Genomic DNA, 22,635 nt, shown 5'->3' with positions numbered 1-22,635 from the left:
GAGGAAAACATATACAGCTACAACTGTATGTAAACGGTATGTGGACGACTGCTTATGTGGCTCAACACGAGCATGTCAAGAGATCATGGACACGTTCAACAACTTCATGATCGCATACAATTCAGTGGAAATGGAGGTAGAAAGAAAAATAAAATTTCCTGGACATGATGCTGGAACAGGAAATAGAAACATCACATCATTATAGTTTGCCAAAACAGTCGAATGGGAGATATTTGGACTATCTATCGAAAAGCCCCCACCAACATAAACAAAACACAGCAATCGCATTAATTGATCAGCTATTAAGCTGTCTTATGGAGACAACCAGGGAAGAAGCTCTAAACCAAGCAGCACACATCTTGCACTGAAAAACAACTACCGATGTGGTTCTTCCAAAGGGTAAGAAAGGGACAGCGTTCTGAAACACTACAACACACTGGAGGCGGAAAATGGTTTTGGCAAACTAAAAAGTATGTGTCAGCTCCGTTATGTGCCGTGTCTAAGTGAAAAACTTAGAAAAACGCTGTGGACAAAAATGAGTGTGATTCTGGCCTCCCGCCCACAGAACAAGATAAAACATCAAATTTTCAGCAAGATAGAAAGACCCGTTGCCACCAGGCAAACAGAAGAACGTGGTGTCATTCCATACCGTGCCGGAACGAATGATGGTAAGGTGTACATCGGACAGACGAAACGGATGCTGGAAGTGAGGATCATGGAACACAAGAACGACAGCGAAAAGCGAAAACCCGCGATCTGGCCTGGCTGTACACACAATGGAGGAAGGACACGTGTTCAATTTCTAGAAAAAAACCACCGTGTACTGGAGAGAATCGCAGACCCGGAGACCAGGATGATTGCGGAGGTATTCCGACATTAAAAAACAAAGGCGAAAGGCAATCGAAGTAAACCTGCAACGTGAATGTGGGAATATCAACAGGATGTACAATGTGCTTAATAACTGTGGCTGGGCTGCGTGAAGGCGAACACAAACAGACAACAACAAAACGATACCAATAATGTGGAGAACAAGAAACAGGCGCAGATGGGTGTTGAGAAATCTCTGTGATAGAAGTAAAGGTGGTGGAAATTATTAAAATTAGTTTAGATTTGACCGAGGAAGAAATGGTCGCATTGGCGAATTGTGAGTGTTCAATTGTGAATGTAAATTTGTGTAAATGTTTGTATGATTTTTTGTAATAAATGTTTATTTTTTAGACGTCTGATGATGGCTGAAGAATAGTAGAGCCGAAAACGCGTAACGTGAAAAATGCCTTTTGATTTCATCGTTACCGAAAAAGCCAATCGAATTTCAATTAATGAAATCCACGGTGATTAGCTCAAAAAGAAATATCTAGAAGTAAATCTTGGAGAAGAAAAAGATATCTTTAAAGGAATTTCCTCAATGAATTTCCTAAAAAAAAAATAGATTTGGGAGTTTCTAGATAAGGAGGAATTACAATTACATGAGAAAGATTTTCGAACGATTTTCGGAGGAATTTGTGGATAACTTTCCGGAGGAATTTAGAAGTTCAGCTTCTAGAAGGATTTCAAGGAGAATTTTTGAGCCTGAAATGTTTCGAGTTGTTTTGAACTCTCATATATTATGGATGGATTTTTTTGAATTTCAACCACCTATTTCTGTATATGATTGGATCATAAAGTGCACATGTTTGAGGGAATTCATTCACGTACCCGTTGAATATTTCCACAATTTAGGGGGGCGACGGCCCCCCCTTGGCTACGCCCATGTTTTTAAAAATTAAGCTAGAATTATGTTGTCAACGTCCAACGTTTGTGTGCTTTTCATGCCTCTGTTTCACTGCTTATGTGTTATTCATATTAGTAGTGCCGTGTGGGGTGACATTATTCAAGCAAAAAAGGAGTTTGTGATCTCAGCTTAAGACTGTCAGTCTTTTTCCTGGTAAAACAAAAAAAAACCATTTCGATTTTCCTTCATATCTATCGTGTTTGGAATAGATGTTAAAAACTAGGTTTAACATTATGTATATATTATTACTAGTCGGCAGACGTTGTCCTGCATAGTAGGCAAAAATGCGCGTTGTGAACTGCCCATGAAAAAAATCCTTACGAATATCAGCTTTAGTTTTTCAGAATTTACTTAATTTTAGTCGGGATTTTCGTAGGAATAAATATCATATAAATCCGTCTTGTTTCCGACGAATATATCTGCAAAAGGAATGAAGAAAATTCATCCAGTTATGCGGATACGAACACAGACCATTTCATTTTTATTATATAGAAGACTAGCTGACCCGGCAGACGTTGTCCTGCATAGTAGGCGAAAATGCGCGTTAGAAACTGCAAATGCGAAATTTCCATACAAATCGTTATTTGAGTTTTTCACGATTTACCCAACTTTATTATGATTTTCGCATGTAGAAATATTATATAAACCCGTCGGAAACTATAACGAACGTAAAGCCCCAAACGTAATATAACGGAACGGCGACGGAAACAGCAAATTTGACAGAAAATATATGGGCTAACTGTCAAATTTTCCGTTTCAATCGCCGTTCCGTTATACGTTGAAACTCTTTCTGAAGGAATGAAGAAAATCCATCCAACCGTTTTTGAGTTATGCGGATACGAACACAGACCATTTCATTTTTGTGCTTTCAAAATCGAATTTCAAAATAATTGCGGGTGGGAAAATTTTGTAACTCGATAAAGTCAAAGTTGACAGCACTCCAAAAAATCGATTGTGTATCAATAACATCATCAATATACATACTGTCGCACATCAGTAAAATTATATGTTTCTCATAGAGTCTGTGCGAAAATCGTAACCGTAATCGTAACTAAAATTAAACTTAAATGTGACATTTCAATAATTATCGAATAGGCTTGCAGAGCTGCAGAGCATGATTACTTATGACAGATATCAAATCATTTTTCATCGATGTCTTGTTGGAATTCTGGGTAGCACCAGTCTGACCGGTCACTTTTAAGTTTAATTCTCCAAATGAGACAAACCCTGAATAAACAAGCTCCGCGTTAACCCTCTAGTGCCCAAGACCGCTTTTAGACGGGGTATTTTGATTATTTTTTGTAATTTTCAATTGATCAGATTTCAAAAAGTTTTTGGTGTTGACCAACAATATAAAGTCAATTTTTAAAGTTCTACACATTTATAAAAATATTGAAAATTGAGTAATATTTTGTTCTTCCGTGTTTTCGCTAGTATACCTTTAAAGAGTGAAATATTTGTAGTTTAGTATTTTTCTACAATCAACCTCATTCAATAGAAGGTTCTAGTGGTGAATGTTATACTCTAAAATATTTATTCAACTTGTTGATAAGTCAGAATTGTATAGAAATTTTAAACTCTAAATATGTTGAAAAATTGTTTGATTTTGATGATCAATAGATTCAAGAAACTATTTGATTGGGTAAAAAACTTGAAACACGAAATTCTAAAAAATCAAAGTGTGAAATTGATAAAATCATGAATTAAAATTTGTTAATGCCCAAACCGTATTTAGATCGATTTTAGAAAGCAAAATAGTGATTTTAAGCGAAAACAAAAAATTTGGGTTGTAGAGGTTAAGGTGAAAGGTTGTAGAGGGTCAATGGTAAAGAAATCAGCCTCAAGTGTTCTGAATGCACTTCCGCTGTTATTTTTCGAGATCATGGTTCGTTTTCACACTCATTCTCACGAGCAAATATTGCTGAGTCATAAAAATTTCCGCCAAGAAATTGTTGCGGGAATAATAATTTTTCGTTGCGTAAAGTTGATTTGCTCGTTTTCTTGCTTCATTCATCATTTTCGTGCCGTAGCCAATGTTACCAAGATATTGGAACAAACAACCTAACCCCTATAAGCAGTCGAGGTGGTAGTGTGACCAGAGTGAACATTTGTTGATATTCTATGTTCGAATCCCGAATCTAGATAATAAGGTAATGAGTAAAAGGTGTTTTTCCCCACAAACTACTAAAACAATATTTTCCTTCAACCTGAAAATCGTTTGACTTCGTCTCATCTAAACGAGAAGTACGAACCCTGATTGAGTGCTTTCGATACCAACCTAACAATGGATTTTTATATTGTTGGGCAAGCTCAATGATACTCTATATTCCCCTTAACTGGACTGATAGGGTCTCCAATAGCCTTGCGAGCAATGGCGTTGGATTTCCAATCCGGAGATGGCGAGTTCGATTCTCGGTCCGGTCTAGGATGTTTTTGGGTTGGAAACTTTCTCGACACCCTGGGCATAGTGTATCCATTGTACTTGCCACACAAGATACATACAATGGCGGGCATAGAAAGCTTTCAATTGATAACTGAGGAAATGCTAATAGAATACTAAGTTGAAAAAGCAGGTCAAGTTCCAGTTGGAATGTAGAGCCATTGAGGAAGGAAAAGAAGAAGAACCGGACCGAAAATCAAAGTTTGGTTATGCCGTACCCTCATTTAATAGGCTATCTGAGGTCTCGTAGTCCTACATAACATCATCATCACTGACACAGTAAAACTGATTTCTTTTTCTTTTTCATCTACTCCCACAGGCACCAATACATCGATATCAACGCACAAGGACCCCCCTGTTCCCGAAGACTTATTCACGCTAGAACAACGTCGTAATGGTGCTGTTGTGTTACACATTCTTGGCGTAATCTATATGTTTGTCGCGCTGGCAATTGTGGCGACGAGTTCTTTGTGCCTTCTTTAGACGTGATCATTGAGAAACTGGGCATTACGGACGATGTGGCCGAGTGCGACCTTCATGGCGGCCAGGGGCAGTGCCCCGGAACTATTCACCAGCGTGATCGGCGTGTTCGTTTCGTTCGACGACGTCGGTATCGGTACAATTGTCCGGTTCGGCCGTGTTCAACATCCTGTTCGTTATCGGTATGTGTGCGTTGTTCTCCAAAACCCTTCTAACACTGACCTGGTGGCCGTTGTTTCGCGATTGTACGTTCTGCAAGTGTTGGTTTGCTTACGCTGATCTATTTTTCGTGATAACTCGATCGAGTGGTGGGAGGCGCTAGTGCTGTTTATAATCTATATCACGTACGCTGTGTTTATGAAGTTTAACCAGACAGTGGAGAGATGTGTGAAGAAGATTATCTATAAAAATAAGGTGACCAGAGTTCGAAGCATGATCAACTTATGCCTGCAGTAAGTAGTTGAGAATGCATGTAATTAGAGGACACATAATTTTCTGTTATTATCCTTCTATTATCACCTTACGTTTGAATGATTTCACTCATCGCTCATGACCATCATCTCGTTCCATTTCCATAGCAAACTGTTTCTCAGATTTAATTAAATTAATTAAGCCATCACCGGTTTTGAATTTCATTGACGCACGGACGAGCAGGTGCTTTGGCTTCCAGCTCTCATCCGTTGATGTCGCGAGGTGAAAACGTTGAAGTCGGAGAAATTATTGAATCAACCTCCAGGGTGTAGCACCTAAAATGCAGAAGCAGGACACCGTGGACACTGCCTGCCAACAAGACTGCCATCAAATTCGTTGGTTTGCAATGCAAGTACTACCTGTTAGACTGCAACTGCTGTTGGATATTCCCACCGAACGTGTCATTGTCATTAGTGGCGGGGATATAAATTTTCCTTATTTAATAGCCTGGACGGTAGCAAGAGAAGTTAACTTAGTAGTAGCAAAAGTGCCACTACCGTTTGTATGTTGATGAGTTGATGTGTCGAACCACGATGGAAATGAAAATTGTTCTGTAATAATATGCAAACTTGGTGAGCGAAAAGCGACATTTTAAGTTGCAGGAAGATACGAAAGTACGGTCGACAGTTTGAGATATAGAGTGGAGATGAACAATAAAGCGGGAGGAAGCAATGTCCTGTTCCATTATCCAACTAGAGCAATGTTAGTAAAGAAAACTACATAGGAATGGTTCAGAAGCAACACAAATTAACTTAAATGTTAATTGTCAGAAGAACTAATTAATTAATGAATTAAAGATAGAGCTTGTGAAATTAATTTTCTCATCGTTACTTAGGTTTCTTGTAGACTTAAATATCAAAATTCTGCTAGCATTTTTTTCAACTTCCACCCACTGACTGGAATAAAGAACATTACGGGGCGTCAATTACCATTCATCCATGGGGATAGAGAGGAGACAAGGATTGCAGTGAAGTTCTCAGCAACGATTAATTTTTTCAATATGAGATGAATTTATGATGTTGACATTTTTGCTACTATCAACAGATTAATATAAACGTTTGAATACATTTTGAATTTGGTTCCGACATGTTTTATTTTTAAAAAATACTTTCTATTGGGATATTTCAACGATAATCAATTCAAGATAATTCAACGAATAACTTGAGAAGGAGCTTCAATATAAGCATATTGACGAGAATTCGTTGCATGATACGAATGCTCCCCAGTGGCATTATCATTGATAAAAACTGCAAACAAAATTTAACTAATCCTTTGATTGCATATTGTTATCAACAACTATCTGGTAATCCCTTGAAATCATTTCCTCATTCTCGCGCATTAAACAATTTGAGCAATTCAAATATTACGAACCGTCATAGAAAACTACCCGCACTATTGCGGCACTAGTGGAAATTAATTTAATTATTCAAGCAATGTAAACCAAAATCAATCATAGCATGTTTGCATAGCTGTCCCGGGTAGGGACGTGATGGCTGACAGAACAGGACGGGTTAGTTGGGGTGGTTGCACTATTTGTGTGTACGGCTGTGCGCAATGGTAATGATAATGGCCCCAACAGGGGACTGTTGTAAGTGCAGCGCTCTGGCTGGCCGGGTAGTATGTTCAGCGCTCAGCCCCACCGACACACAAGCACGTGCCCTGCCAGACATCGTTGATGGTCTCTGGTGCTGCCACCATCAGTATACTGCTGCACATTTGTATTAACACATTCACATAAACGTTGCTGCTGTGTTTCCGCATTTGTTCAGTTATTTTTCTATCATTGGGATCGCCACTTTCTGCAGAGTGTGGTGTGTAAAGGCACATGGTGTTGGGCACATGTAGCCATGGATCGCCAATAAGGGAAACATTCCAATATAACTCTACAGGATGCACCTGAATATGAGCTCATATTTTTTTGACGATGATCTTCCGCATCGCTCACTCAGTTACCTCAGAAGTATACGTAAAAGATCTCCGTACTGGGTAACTGCTCGCTTTAGCCTGAGCTCAGGACAGAATCCTCGCCACAAGGCCACTTAGTCTGCATCTGCTGCAATGCCCTGCCAAATTCCAGTCCATCACTTGCTTGCAGATTTCGTCTCCGAGTGAGGTCGATTCACCCTTCCATTAATGAAATATTTTGATATAGATTTTATGGCATCGTCGCTGGTGATCAGCATTATAGATCGAATTATTCGAAACTTGATGCGTAGACTAATCTGATTAGATCTCCATATGAACAGTTTGTTTGAGAAACTGTATATGCGACATTTTCGTCCAAAAATACGTATTCTGGAAAAAACGAAAAAAAAATTTTGTTCAGGAATGTATAACCTTTGTTTTCCTTTTTTTTAAAGCTGCATATGTGCACGCACTCTTAAAAGCAATTGTGGAGCACTGCTTACAGTTTTCGCACTGGAAGTGTCCTAGAGTGTTAAGTTTTGCCAAACATTATTGATCTGTATCGAAAAAATCGAAAGATTCTGTACCAATTTGTTCAAAACAGTTTTTTGTTTTCTCAAAATTGTGTAAAATGGATATATGCAGTGGCAAACACTGATATCCGTAAATATAAATTATACCCTTGCTAATGATATCTGAAACCGGCCAAGCTTCAGTGAGGAATGTAGAGTCATGAAAGAAGATCATTAAAATCTTTGACTACCACTGCCATTAGGACACATTCCATCATGAAACATATCCAAATTATATGTTCTAAAATCCTTCTTCACATTGTGCACCATCCTGTAGCAGCTGAGTGCGTTCTGAAAAGTGTGATAGGTTGTTTCCCTCCCAATACATACCACTGCGCTACAATGCCAGGATTCACACTTTATTGCAATTTTAAAATAAAATAACTGCTTCCTTGCGAGCGCTTGAAGCCGCACATGGGTTTATGGCTGTCTTCTCACTTTGTTCCCATTATCTGGCTGTTTGTGTGCATTGTACAAACAACGTGAGCACTTCCCGGGTTTCAGCCTCCGGTCCCACTGTGCAGGAGTATCCGTTTGACACATCTGTATCCCCAGTCAGTGGAGCGAAGAAATAGGAAAATAATAGAAAGATGCCCCCGTTGAGTTGGATAGCGATTTGTCATCCATTTATGGGACAATAATCGACAGCACAATTAAAATGGCGTCTCTTCCGTTGGTTTTTCTCTATGCACAGTACGATCAGGGCGATGTAGTACTGAATGCGGAGCTAGACAAATGAACTGACTTAATTAAATTTCACGTTTTTGTTGATGTGGTGTGCATAAATTTGGTTATTAGCTGGTCTTTATTTCGCATTCTATGGACTGCAATAGTAAAAATTGTTTATCAAACAGTATCTAAATGAACATTTAATGGGATCTGGCTACATATGGGTAGATTAGATTTTAATGATCTTTAAGGATGTTGGATAGTATTTCGCGTTAAAGTATCTTATTTGGCATTTCGAGTAATCCCTGGACATAGTTATAGTTTTTCATAGCACTTGGCAAATAATGATTAAATTTATGCAATGAGAGACTAATAAATATCTGAAAAAATGTTAAGAATACAAAATAGATCCATAATATAGAAGACTCTAGGATTAGATGTCAGTGAATTAGAAAGTTGATAGTTTGTTCGTGAAAGGCAAACGACAATAAATGTTAGTGTACAGATTGCACTCGAAAAAAAAGCAACTGACTAAAATGATCACCAAAAGTTCATTTATAGTCGAATAATTTTAAAACTCTCAGAGAATTAATAAACACAAAAATGCCCTCACCTTGGACCGAACGCTACCCATCAAACCATGTGCACTGCCTGTAATCGCATATATGTCCCATAGTAATAGGAAACCCAGCAAATATAGGACTAACATACAATTACAGGCAGTTTAGCACTTACGTCATCTTTCTTACACCATTTAATTCCATCTTTCTTCAAATCCTTGTCTTTTTAAAATACCTTTTCAAGTTTCCCGAGCCATACATCCACAATCGCCACAAAGTTGTGTTGTGTGCGCCGGAACGAAAATCGGCGGCGGCGGCGTTTGTCAGAATTTCGGTCAGCGGCATCGGCGTTTTCGATGTCACGCCGAAAGCCATTTTAGCAGGCGGTGGCGTGAGTCGGCGTGGAGATTTTCTTACGTTCGTTTCTTAAGGATTTTTTCCAGCATTTTTTTTTTTCAAAACTTTTGAATTTCGTCGGAAAAAAATTATGAACTTCTCCAAAATATTCGTTGAAAAATTATTTCCAGATTTTCCATAGCAACTACTTTAAAGTAAAAGGAAGCACTTTGGAATTTCCAAGGAATCATTTTTTTACGGAAAACTGTTCGGCATTTCAACGAAGAAAAATCGAAAGTTTCGAAGGAATTGGGAAAATCTAGAAATCTACAGGGTGTTTTTTATGTTATCCATAAATTCTTAGGAAATTCAATGGAAATTATAAAAAAAGTCCATGTTCGGCTAGATGGGTTTTTGCCTGAAGGTTTGTTCGACCAAATAGCGTATTTTGGCAAATACCTTTCGGTCAAATGACCCTACCTGTCGTTTGGGCGAAAGTCATTTGGCGGAAAGCCATTTATTCGAACGCCGCTTGGTTGAATAACACGTTAGGTCGAAAGTCATCTAACCAAATTCTATTAGGCCAAGTAAAGCGTTCGTCCGAAACGGTATTGATGATGATGATGATGATAAGGATGATACTACCATCTATTGTAGCAAGACACAAGCCAGTAGCACTAGTCATATCTGATAAACGATTTGATCATGCTTATATTATTGTTTGTATTTCATCAAAATCCATATGAGGCAGCAAAAAAATGGATAGGGTTGGTTCCATAAAGCAGAGACACGGGATGAATAGAGCATCTCCTTCCAGAAGAACATTCATACATACAAATACAATCAAGCCCTCGTTTCTCAGATTGACCCAATAGATGGGGAGAAGAGCTCGCCCTTATTCCATTCCAATGTTAACAATAGGAAGTTGGCAATCCCACTCTTCCTATCCAAACCGTTTTCAATCTGTGCCCTGATGGTTGTTTCATATATTTATATACACATAATCATATAGTTTTGATACCATTTTTAAAAATATATGATGGAATATTCTCACCAAATTTCCGTTTGTGAAAAGAACATTGATTCTAATCATCGTTGATGGTTACTGTACCTTCTTCTTCTTATTGGGGATTACATCCCCACACTGGGACAGAGCCGCCTCGCAGCTTAGTGTTCATTGAGCACTTCCACAGTTATTAATTGCGAGGTTTCTAACCAAGGTTACCATTTTGCATTCGTATATCATAAGGCTAGCACGATGATGCTTTTATGCCCAGGGAAGTCGAGACAATTTCCAATCCAAAATTTGCCTAGACCAGCACCGAGGAATCGAACCCAGCCACCCTCAGCATGGTCTTGCTTTGTAGCCGCGTGTCCGGCTAAGGAGGGCCTTAGAAGTGAATACTATACCTACCATTTTGAAATAGCACTTACAGTTGTTGTATGTTAACAAACAAACCCAGCTTAAAACCACTTTTCAAAATTTTATTAAAAGCAAGCATAAAAGCATCCTATTCACACTGATTGAACGTGGTTTCCAATAATTCACGATAGACTATATGACCCTTGCAAAGACCACAACCCATCTACCGAAACATCGGGCAAGTAAATAAACCATCGTCCTGATACTTCGGACTGAGAAAGCTTCAAACACTATTTGACCTCGACTAAGGACTGCATTGAAAATAAGTTATCCACATTATTTGACTCGAAAAAATCGGATGCATTTTAAAAATTTATTAAAATTTAGCAATATATGTTAATTCTGTTTGTTAAGTTTATGAAAAATATAATACTAGATAAATATTGCCATGTTCCAACATTTATTCAAGCATTTTTCTTCCTGGTCGAAAAAACGGCATAAAATTGCCTCGTTTTAAAACATGATTATTTTCTGGTTCAAATTCCGGTCACTTGATTTTGATTTTCTTCCTTTTTCCGACAGGTTAGCGAACGTGTAGTTCCCAAAGCTTATTGACCATGAATTTTTACCTTTGGGTGTGGATAGCGAAACGCTTGGTTAAATTATCCATCTCGATGCCCTTCTTACGAGCACTGTGTCCAAAACTCAAATTTCCATATCACTTTCAATTTGAGATACATCGGAAACAACAAATTTTCATCAAAAACAAATTCTGATTTGAAACTTAACATATGAATTACGTCGAATGCAGAGTAAAACAGACCAATACTCTCATGAGTTTCTGAGTAACAACACTTTGAAAATGGATAACTTATTTTCGATTCAGTCCTTACTCGATGATTCTTCAGTCAGGTAAGGGAAAGTTCACTAGTTCACTATAGGAATTTTAGGAATTAATTTCTAGATTAACTAAAATGGATAATCTGTACATCACCATGGAATTATTGGTATTTGAATAGATATATGGTAACTATAGCTTGAGCATGAGCATTATGACCACACAATTCGTAGGTTCTACTCCGTGATTGACTGGGGTCGTGGGATCAAACCCCACCGAAGGGGCGGTTACCCTCCAATACCTTTTCCGAACTAAATCTATCACATGTTGTACATATGCATAATCAAGTTTCAGACATATTAATTAATTTCCACTCCGGGTGGCTTAATACCCGGCATATAGGCAATTAACTTTGAATGTACGAGAAAAATGTTAAACCATGCACGCCCGGTGGCATACGGTGGAAAACGGGGGAGAAACGTTTTGGACGACCGATCGGACGCGCAGTACTATGTACTTACTTACTCGACAGCTACTGCAAACAATTGAAGATCGCGCTTGTCTCGACCGGAGCAAAGCGCAATAGGGTTATGCGCTAATTCGTCCATGGCGCTAGTATCCGTCATATCAAATTCTAAATCACTAAATACTCGCGAATCGTAAACTAATATAATAAACTAATCATCTGGCGAGATAGAAAAAAGTGTACACTACGATCTGCATTCATTTAAATTACATTCCGGTGTTACTTAGGGCAAAAAGATCCAATAGTAGAGGCTAAGCACTTTCCAATGTTATTTGATCGATTGCACCAAATTTATACTTCATTTTGCTTACCTTGGGGGTGTATCCAGCTCTTTAATTTTTCCTTGCACGAAGAGTCTTTAAGTTGTAACAGAATCCAGTTTTGCTTCCTAAAACGTTCACTCCAATAACCTGGTGCTTCGTTCCAATAATTGCGGTATTTGTAATTCATGTTCCTATAGTTGCGAATCTCATTGGTTTCATACGGTATTCGCAACTATTGGAACTCTACAACTATTGGTGCAAAGTAAAACAAAAATAAGGTTTTTAGTAATACTTTACCGTTATTGCAGGAATTTGCAAGCCGTTTTCTTTTCTTTCGTGTTGTGACATGTCAACTGATTGACTGACAATGCGGGTTGCTGTGTTAAATTCGTATTTTCTCTAAAAACTATAGTACCGCAACTATAGAAACACCCACAACTATCGGATCGTTTACCCTACATGAAATACAGTTAAATTTAACTTTGCGACTGTGACTTTTTGCACAATTTCCTACGTTATCCGTGCGACGAAGGAAAATCCAGTTCGTTCACTACTGTAGAAGACGCGCAACACCGTCACCAAAATCAACGTAATTCATTGATTTTCACCGCACTTTTCACATAAATTTCTCCTGCGCACTAAATAAAAGCAATGTTTATTGCTGAAGTGAAAACTAATTGAAAAATAACTACCAGAAGCGTTCAAATGATCTGTTTTTTCAAATTTTAGAGCGTTTGAAATTTATTTTCTTCGTCGCCTTGTTTATAGTCGAAAAATGTGCTGCCAAACTGGCGGTTTGAACTGAAATAATCTTATGTTACACATCTGATAATACATCATGCAGTCAATAAAAGTAGGTTTTCAATTATTTTCCGCTAGCGTAATAAAAGTAAAAGTCTTCCAAATAATTATTTTCATGCACACTCGTCATTCATACACAAATTTTCTACTATTCCAAAAGTTTGAAACAGGAGAAATAATTTCATAATAGAAATTTGTTGGCAGCACTACCCACGTACATGTTAAGCAAGTGTGTTAGTTGTTTGACAGACTGAGGCATTTAACTGAATGGCAGCACAATCAAAACCATTTTTATGCTGTCCAAATGGCATTGCACTAGGAAATTTTTGTAAACTGTAACCGAAATAAACTTTCAAATTTTACTTTCAAAATTGACTGAAATGAAAGTTATTCTGCATGAAGTCATCCAAGAAATGGCTTGAGCTCAGGAACAAAGATTTGCATTACTGTTTTAAGTATGGTACATGCTCCTTGTAGTACAGAGAAAAGGATAAGTAGATGATCAGTTTTCCGGTTTCAAATATGGTACATGCTCTCTGTAGTACAAAGAACAGAATGTGTTCACAGCATATGTTCTTGGTCATCCAAGAAATCTCTGGAGTAAGGCTTTTCGATCTACACGAGTAACTGAAGATCAGTTTTCCGGTTTCAAATATGGTACATGCTCTATGTAGTACAAAGAACAGAATGCGTTCACAGCAAATGTTCTTGGTCATCCAAGAAATCTCTGGAGTAAGGCCTTTTGATCTACACGCGTAACTAAAGATTAATTTTCGGTTTCAAATATGGTACATGCTCTCTGTAGTACAAAGAACAGAATGTGCTCTTAGCATGTGTTCTTGGTCATCCAAGAAATCCCTGGAGTAAGGCCTTTCGATCTACACGTGTAACTAAAGATCATTTTTCCGGGTTTCAAATATGGTACATGCTCTCTGTAGTACAAATAACAGAATGCGTTCACAACATATGTTCTCGGTCATCCAAGAAATCTCTGGAGTAAGGCTTTTCGATCTTCACGCGTAACTGAAGATCAGTTTTCCGGTTTCAAATATAATTTTATGCTCTCTGTAGTACGAAGAACAGACTGTGTTCACAGCATATGATCTTGGTCATCCAATAAATCCCTGGAGTAAGGCTTTTTGATCTACACGCGTAATTAAAGATCAATTTTCCGGTTTCAAATATGGTACATGTTCTCTGTAGTACAAAGAACAGAATGTGTTCTAAATTCGAGCAAATGTTCTTGGTCATCCAATAAATCCCTGGAGTAAGGCCTTTTGATCTACAAGCGTAACTGAAGATCAATTTTGCGGTTTCAAATATGGTACATGCGCTCTGTAGTACAAAGAACAGAATGCGTTCACAGCATATGTTCATGGTCATCAAGAAATCCCTGGAGTAAGGCCTTTGATCTACGCGTAACTAAGATCAATTTTCCGGTTTCAAATATGGTACATGCTCTCTGTAGTACAGAGAACAGAATGCGTTCACAGCATATGTTCATCGTCATCAAGAAATCTCTAGAAGTAAGGCCTTTCGATCTACACGCGTAACTGAAGATCAGTTTTCCGGTTTCAAATATGGTACATGCTCTCTGTAGTACAAAGAACAGAATGCGTTCACTGTATATGTTCTTAGTCATCCAATAAATGCTTGGAGTAAGGCCTTTCGATCTACACGCGTAATTAAGGATTAGTTTCCGGTTCCAAATATGGTACATGCTCTCTGTAGTCCAAAGAACATAATGTGTTCTAAGGCAAATGTTCTTGGTCACCCAAGAAATCCTAGGTAAGGCCTTTCGATCTACACGCGTAACTGAAAGATCAATTTTCCGGTTTCAAATATGGCACATGCTCTCTGTAGTACAAAGAACAGAATGCGTTCACAGCATATCATCCAAGAAATCCCTGGAGTAAGGCCTTTTGATCTACACACGTAACTAAAGATTAGTTTTCCCGTTGCAAATATTGTACATGATTTCTGTAGTACAAAGAACAGAATGTGTTCTGGCATATGTTCTTGGTCATCAAGAAATCTCTGGGTAAGACTTTTCGATCTACGCGTAACTGAAGATCAGTTTTCCGGTTTCAAATATGGTACATGCTCTCTATAGTACGAAGAACAGAATGTGTTCACAGGCACATGTTCTTGGTTATCAAGAAATCACTGGAGTAAGGCCTTTTGATCTACACGGTAACTAAAGATCAATTTTCCGGTTTCAAATATGGTACATGCTCTCTGTATGGTACAAAGAACAGAATTTGCTCTTAGCATGTGTTCTTGGTCATCCAAGAAATCCTGGAGTAAGGCCTTTCCAGTCTACACGTGTGACTGAAGATCAATTTTCCGGTTTCAAATATGGTACATGCTCTCTGTAGTACAAAGAACAGAATACGTTCACAGCATATGTTCTTGGTCATCAAGAAATCTCTGGAGTAAGGCTTTTCGATCTTCACGCGTAACTGAAGATCAGTTTTCCGGTTTCAAATATGGTACATTTGCATGCTCTCTGTAGTACGAAAAAGAACAGACTGTGTTCACAGCATATGATCTTGGTCATCAATAAATCCCTGGAGTAAAGGCTTTTCGATCTTCACGCGTAACTGAAGATCAGTTTTCCAGTTTCAAATATGGTACATGCTCTCTGTAGTACGAAGAACAGACTGTGTTCACAGCATATGATCTTGGTCATCCAATAAATCCCTGGAGTAAGGCCTTTTGATCTACAAGCGTAACTGAAGATCAATTTTGCGGTTTCAAATATGGTACATGCTCTCTGTAGTACAAAGAACAGAATGCGTTCACAGCACATGTTCTTGGTCATCCAAGAAATCCCTGGAGTAAGGCCTTTCGATCTACACGCGTAACTAAAGATCAATTTTCCGGTTTCAAATATGGTACATGCTCTCTGTAGTACAAAGAACAGAATGTGCTCTTAGCATGTGTTCTTGGTCATCCAAGAAATCCCTGGAGTAAGGCCTTTCGATCTACACGTGTAACTAAAGATCATTTTTCCGGGTTTCAAATATGGTACATGCTCTCTGTAGTACAAATAACAGAATGCGTTCACAACATATGTTCTCGGTCATCCAAGAAATCTCTGGAGTAAGGCTTTTCGATCTTCACGCGTAACTGAAGATTAGTTTTCCGGTTTCAAATATGGTACATGCTCTCTGTAGTACGAAGAACAGAGTGCGTTCACAGCATATGTTCTTGGTCATCCAATAAATCTCTGGAGTAAGGCTTTTCGATCTTCACGCGTAACTGAAGATCAGTTTTCCGGTTTCAAATATGGTACATGCTCTCTGTAGTACGAAGAACAGACTGTGTTCACAGCATATGATCTTGGTCATCCAATAAATCCCTGGAGTAAGGCCTTTTGATCTACACGCGTAACTGAAGATCAATTTTCCGGTTTCAAATATGGTACATGCTCTCTGTAGTACAAAGAACAGAATGCGTTCACAGCATATGTTCATGGTCATCCAAGAAATCCCTGGAGTAAGGCCTTTTGATCTACACGCGTAACTAAAGATCAATTTTCCGGTTTCAAATATGGTACATGCTCTCTGTAGTACAGAGAACAGAATGCGTTCACAGCGTATGTTCATCGTCATCCAAGAAATCTCTAGAGTAAGGCCTTTCGATCTACACGCGTAACTGAAGATCAGTTTTCCGGTTTCAAATATGGTACATGCTCTCTATAGTACGAAGAACAGAATGTGTTCACAGCATGTTCTTGGTTATCAGAAATCACTGGAGTAAAGGCCTTTTGATCTACACGCGTAACTAAAGATCAATTTCCGGTTTCAAATATGGTATGCTGCTCTGTAGTACAAAGAACAGAATGTGCTCTTAGCATGTGTTCTTGGTCATCCAAGAAATCCCTGGAGTAAGGCCTTTCGATCTACACGTGTAACTGAAGATCAATTTTCCGGTTTCAAATATGGTACATGCTCTCTGTAGTACAAAGAACAGAATGCGTTCACAGCATATGTTCTTGGTCATCCAAGAAATCTCTGGAGTAAGACTTTTCGATCTACACGCGTAACTGAAGATCAGTTTTCCGGTTTCAAATATGGTACATGCTCTCTGTAGTACGAAGAACAGACTGTGTTCACAGCATATGATCTTGGTCATCAATAAATCCCTGAGTAAAGGCTTTTCGATCTTCACGCGTAACTGAAGATCAGTTTTCCAGTTTCAAATATGGTACATGCTCTCTGTAGTACGAAGAACAGACTGTGTTCACAGCATATGATCTTGGTCATCCAATAAATCCCTGGGTAAAAGGCCTTTTGATCTACAAGCGTAACTGCTGAAGATCAATTTTGCGGTTTCAAATATGGTACATGCTCTCTGTAGTACAAAAGAACAGAATGCGTTCACAGCATGTTCATGGTCATCCAAAAATCCCTGGAGTAAGGCCTTTTGATCTACACGCGTAACTAAAGATCAATTTTCCGGTTTCAAATATGGTACATGCTCTCTGTAGTACAGAGAACAGAATGCGTTCACAGCATATGTTCATCGTCATCCAAGAAATCTCTAGAGTAAGGCCTTTCGATCTACACGCGTAACTGAAGATCAGTTTTCCGGTTTCAAATATGGTACATGCTCTCTGTAGTACAAAGAACAGAATGCGTTCACTGTATATGTTCTTAGTCATCCAATAAATGTTTGGAGTAAGGCCTTTCGATCTACACGCGTAATTAAGGATTAGTTTTCCGGTTCCAAATATGGTACATGCTCTCTGTAGTCCAAAGAACATAATGTGTTCTAAGGCAAATGTTCTTGGTCACCCAAGAAATCCCTGGAGTAAGGCCTTTCGATCTACACGCGTAACTGAAGATCAATTTTTCGGTTTCAAATATGGTACATACTCTCTGTAGTACAAAGAACAGAATGCGTTCACAGCATATCATCCAAGGAATCCCTGGGTAGGCCTTTTGATCTACACACGTAACTAAAAGATTAGTTTTCCGGTTTCATGTATGGTACATGCTTTCTGTAGTACAAAGAACAGAATGTGTTCACAGCACATGTTCTTGGTCATCCAAGAAATTCCTAGAGTACGGGCGTTCGATCTAAACGCGGAACTAAAGATCAATTTTCCGGTTTCTAATATGGTACATGCTCTCTTCATAATAGGTACATTACATATTCAGAACAGGCCTTTGGATCGTTGGTTACGCGTGTCGACCTGAAGGCCTTCACTTCCGGCATTTCTTGGATAACCGTGAAGATCTGCCATACGCAGGTTCTATCATATGTACCACAATGGGTACATTACATTTACAAAACAGGCCTGTAGATCATTGGTTATGCCTGTAGACCTGATGGCCTTCACTTCAGGGATTTCTTGGATAACCGTGAAGATCTTCCATACTGCCTCGGGCTGAAAGTCTCTTTAATAAAGAAACAAAAATAAAATCTTCCATACGCATATTATATCATATGTATCACAACGGGTACATTACATTTAAAAAACAGGCCTGTAGATCATTGGCTATGCCTGTAGACCTGATGACCTTCACTTCAGGAATGTCTTGGATAACCGTGAAGATCTTCCATATGCAGATTCTATCACATGTACCACAACGGGTACATTACATTTATAAAACAGGCCTGTAGATCATTGGTTACGCGTGTAGATCTGAAGGCCTTCACTTCGAGGGATTTCTTGGATAACCATGAACATGCTCCATACACATATTCTATTCTATGTTTCTGTACACATATCATATTCAGAACGCCAATATTAATTGATTTTTGGAAAAATACTTTAAAGCTCTTTTAGTCGAGTCAAGTACGAGACACTGAAGACGACCACACAGTTGTGGTCAAATATACGTATCTGCAAAGATATTGAAAATAATTGGTGGAATTAAATGGAAGTACTTAACTCGTCGTAGACAGTTAAATTTTTGTTATTTTATTCAACACGGTATGATACCGCATAAAAACTTATTTGGTGTACTTGTAGAAATCACTTCAATACCAACAGATTTATTTGACAGCAATCCAACGAATTTTAGACTGGACGAATGAAAATTCTCATGGACGTAAACAGATTTTCATAAGACAAATTTAAAAATTTTGAAGGGTGTTTTGTTTGCCGATTATCAATAAACTATGATTTGTTCAATGCGCTAATAGTACAACGAAAACTAGGAACTCTAAAATACGTGTTACATACAACTTTGTTAGAGTAAGTAGTTGGGATAGCGTATAAATTAGATTTGAAAACCAGGCATTACCAACTACGACGGGAATTAGCTCACTACCCTACATGCGCATGAGCCACGGAACATGAAATAGATATTTTATTGTTTTCTCGAAGACTAAAACACGCACTACGCTTACTTGCTCGATGGCTGGACAAGGGAAAAAACTTTCACTTTTTTTCCAAGTTCGTTTATTAGGCGTGTATAACACTTTACGGCGCCATGTTTCTTTGAGATATATACAATCAATGTCATTTTTATTATTAGTAACAGAGGGAAACTTTCACTTTCTGATTTTACTATTTACTCATCCGCACAAAGCAAAACTAAATTTCGACAACCGGCCGATCCTAAGCCCTTTCAACTATTTTCTCTATTTTGAAGTGGTTCTTCTTCTTCAATGACTCTACATTCCAATTGGAACTTGGCCTGTTTTTCTATGCCCATTATTGCATGAGTATGTATCTTATGTGGCAAGTACGATAGATACACTATACCCAGCGAGTCGAGAATGTTTCTCACCCGAAAACATCCTAGACCGGAGTACAACTCACACTGATTTGGTTGCAGGAACTCAAATGTGACCATTTTTTTTATATGAGTTACTATAACCACTCTACAACATGTGTGTTATTTGGGATCGAACTCGCCATCTCCGGATTGGCACTCCTATGCCTTTGCTCGCAATGCTTTTTGAGACCTTATCTTAGTGGTAATGTGATAAATACGGTCCAGCCACCTAATGCAATTGCGGATCAATCGCACTCATTCATATTCATTCTATTTTCTGAAGCACGTGCTTTCTGTTGTAGCCCACAGTATCGAAATGTGTTTGTTTACCGGCCGATGATTACTACAACGATAGTGATGAACTTTATTCTTAATTTAAAAATCACTTTAATAAAGAAATAAAAAAAAAAACAATGACTCAAATTGATAGCGACTCAAATAGGCTACTGCATCTAAGGGTGCGGCTTTGTCCCGCATACTCAAAGGACAATATGTGACGGATCGCACCTGTAGGCAGTGGATAATTTTGCATATTTCATAAACATTCTATCTATCTCAAATAAAAAGAAAATGCAACATTCCTCTTTTAGTAATTCCGACGGTAATGTTCCAGGCGTTCCAACGGGAATGTTCCAGCGATTCAGTCGGAAATCATTCATGACTTCCAACGCAAATGTTTCAGGGATTTCGTACAGAATGTTTCAGGAATGTAGAAGCAAATCTTAGACGGATTTCAAAGCAATCTGTCGAGGGATACCGAAGAAAATCGTCGGGAGGGACTTCGAATTAATCCTCCAGGGATGTTCAAGCAAATCGTTGAGGGATTTCGAAGCAAATCGTCGAATGATTCCTAAGCAATTCGTCAAGGATTTCCGAAGAAAATCGTCGAGGGAGTCCGAACTCCGAATTAAATCTTCGGTGAATTCCGAATCAAACCGTTGATGTATTCCTAAGCGAATCGTCGAATGATTCCGAAGCAATTTGTCGAGGGATTCCGAAGCAAATCGTCGAAGGATTCTGAAACAAACCATCGAGGAATTCTGAAGCATATCTCCGAACGGTTCCGGAACAAATCATCGAACGATTCTGAAGGAATTCCGAAGCAAATCAATAAGAGATTCTGCAGCAAATCCTCCATGGATTATGAAGGGTATCTCGTGGTATCCCCAAAATTATTTCTGATACGACTCAAATTCATAACACATTTTTTCAATTTTCAATTGAATTGGACAATGCATTGTTCATTGAAAGCTACTAAATTGCATTCGCTTCAAAATTTCTTTCTGACGTTCATTCAACCATTTCAACTTACATCGTGTTCTTTTGTCGTTATTATTTCAGTAAAACTGACTTGAAATTTGAGCTTGTTCGATGAGTTTGAAGTAGCTCAGGTTTTTGTCTCAACCTTTTAAAAATAATAATAAATCATTCGTCGGTCTAAACTTAAATTCTCAAATCTCATTTGAGATACAAATCAATCCTAAACCAAATCCAATCGAACTCAAGTACAGAGAATCGTTCAATCGTTCGACTCGCGATTTGTTTTATTGCACGATATTTACATGTTCTTCTTTGCTGAATTCATTGAATTGGCTTTTTTGTAAAACAATACATATTTAAACCACGCCTTTTGGAGTGAAACGTAGTTGATCTTCGTTTGAAAAAAAAAAAATCTGGGTTAGTTAGAAGAATGCTAAGTAAAAATATATATTTCCATTCAAAAGTTAGAAAAGCGAATTGTGTAATCAATAGGAAAAGGTTTGAGAAAAAATTAAGGTTTTGCTTTAAGCACGTTTTTGAATATGAACAAGATTTCATTTTTTTTGTCGCATTTATTTAAAACATGTCCGATCATTTTGCCGTAATATTATAAAACTGTTCCAACCTGGTAATTAAAGTGACACCGGTTTAGCATATTTGGCTTATCCGCCATTACCGATGGAACGAAGTATCAAGACAAAGAATCAAGTTCACGTTCAGCTCATAAAAAGAACAACCTCAAAACCATTTGAATTCCATCTACCACCGGTACCCAATTGATACTGCCTCGTTCAAGGTAACAGTAACAATTAAAGCAATTAAAGTCAGCAATTGCTGTGTGTGCGCAACGATGCACTTGATGCGGTAGATGCATCTCGCCGTTTCTATTTTCCTTTGCCCGTTTTATCCTCTCTATTGACATCCCGCAGCATTTTGCGATTATTACGAAAGTGCAGTATCTTATCTAAAATTGTCCCAGCTGGAGAGATGGTTATGCAATTTGGAGTCGTTAATAATTGCTCTATTGGAAGTTCAGTCAAAATGATTAGAGGTGGATTTTCATGCATTTAACATGACCGTGAGCCAAATTAAAGCACTGCAGTAAAACATCTAGGTACTCTGCTTGGGAAATTCAAACTTATTTCGAAAGAATGTTCTCTATAACTTTTAATATGATTCATGTCTTTTGCTTCTATGGCTCTTCATTCCAACTGGAACTTAGCCCAGCTTTTTCAACAACATCCTCAGCCGGACCGAGAATCTGAATTCGTCATCTCCTATACGCAGTAACCTTCCCGAAGTAATCAAGCGTCAATGGGCGTGTGGTCTACATACCGGCCTCCCAACCCCGACGTCTATATGGTTTCAGACAGTCTGCCGCACTTCACTTTTTTAAATGAAAATTATCATTCATAAGGCAACATTTTTGAAATTCATACCGATTCCTTGTGGCAAATTTTCATAAGAGCGTTTGATTGAAAATCATACGTCCATTTTCTTCATAGTGACGTCTTTGCTCGCAAGGCTTATTGGAGACCCGTATATAATTTATGTAACAAACACAAATATATAATACTAGTTTATTTGTGGACGCAATAGCGCCCGTGGCAAGTGTTTTTTTCAATTTTTAAGGATGGTAGATT

General features: G+C 38.3%; 1 pseudogene; it reads left to right on the top strand.

Moving 5' to 3' along the window:
- Positions 1-535: 535 nt before the first annotated feature.
- LOC134204480 (sodium/potassium/calcium exchanger Nckx30C-like) lies at positions 536-5,155 on the top strand (annotated as a pseudogene).
- Positions 5,156-22,635: the final 17,480 nt, after the last annotated feature.

The sequence above is a fragment of the Armigeres subalbatus genome, unplaced genomic scaffold, assembly GCF_024139115.2.
Source record: "Armigeres subalbatus isolate Guangzhou_Male unplaced genomic scaffold, GZ_Asu_2 Contig62, whole genome shotgun sequence".
Taxonomy (NCBI): Eukaryota; Metazoa; Arthropoda; class Insecta; order Diptera; family Culicidae; genus Armigeres; species Armigeres subalbatus.
This window is presented reverse-complemented; position numbering and strand designations above follow the sequence as displayed.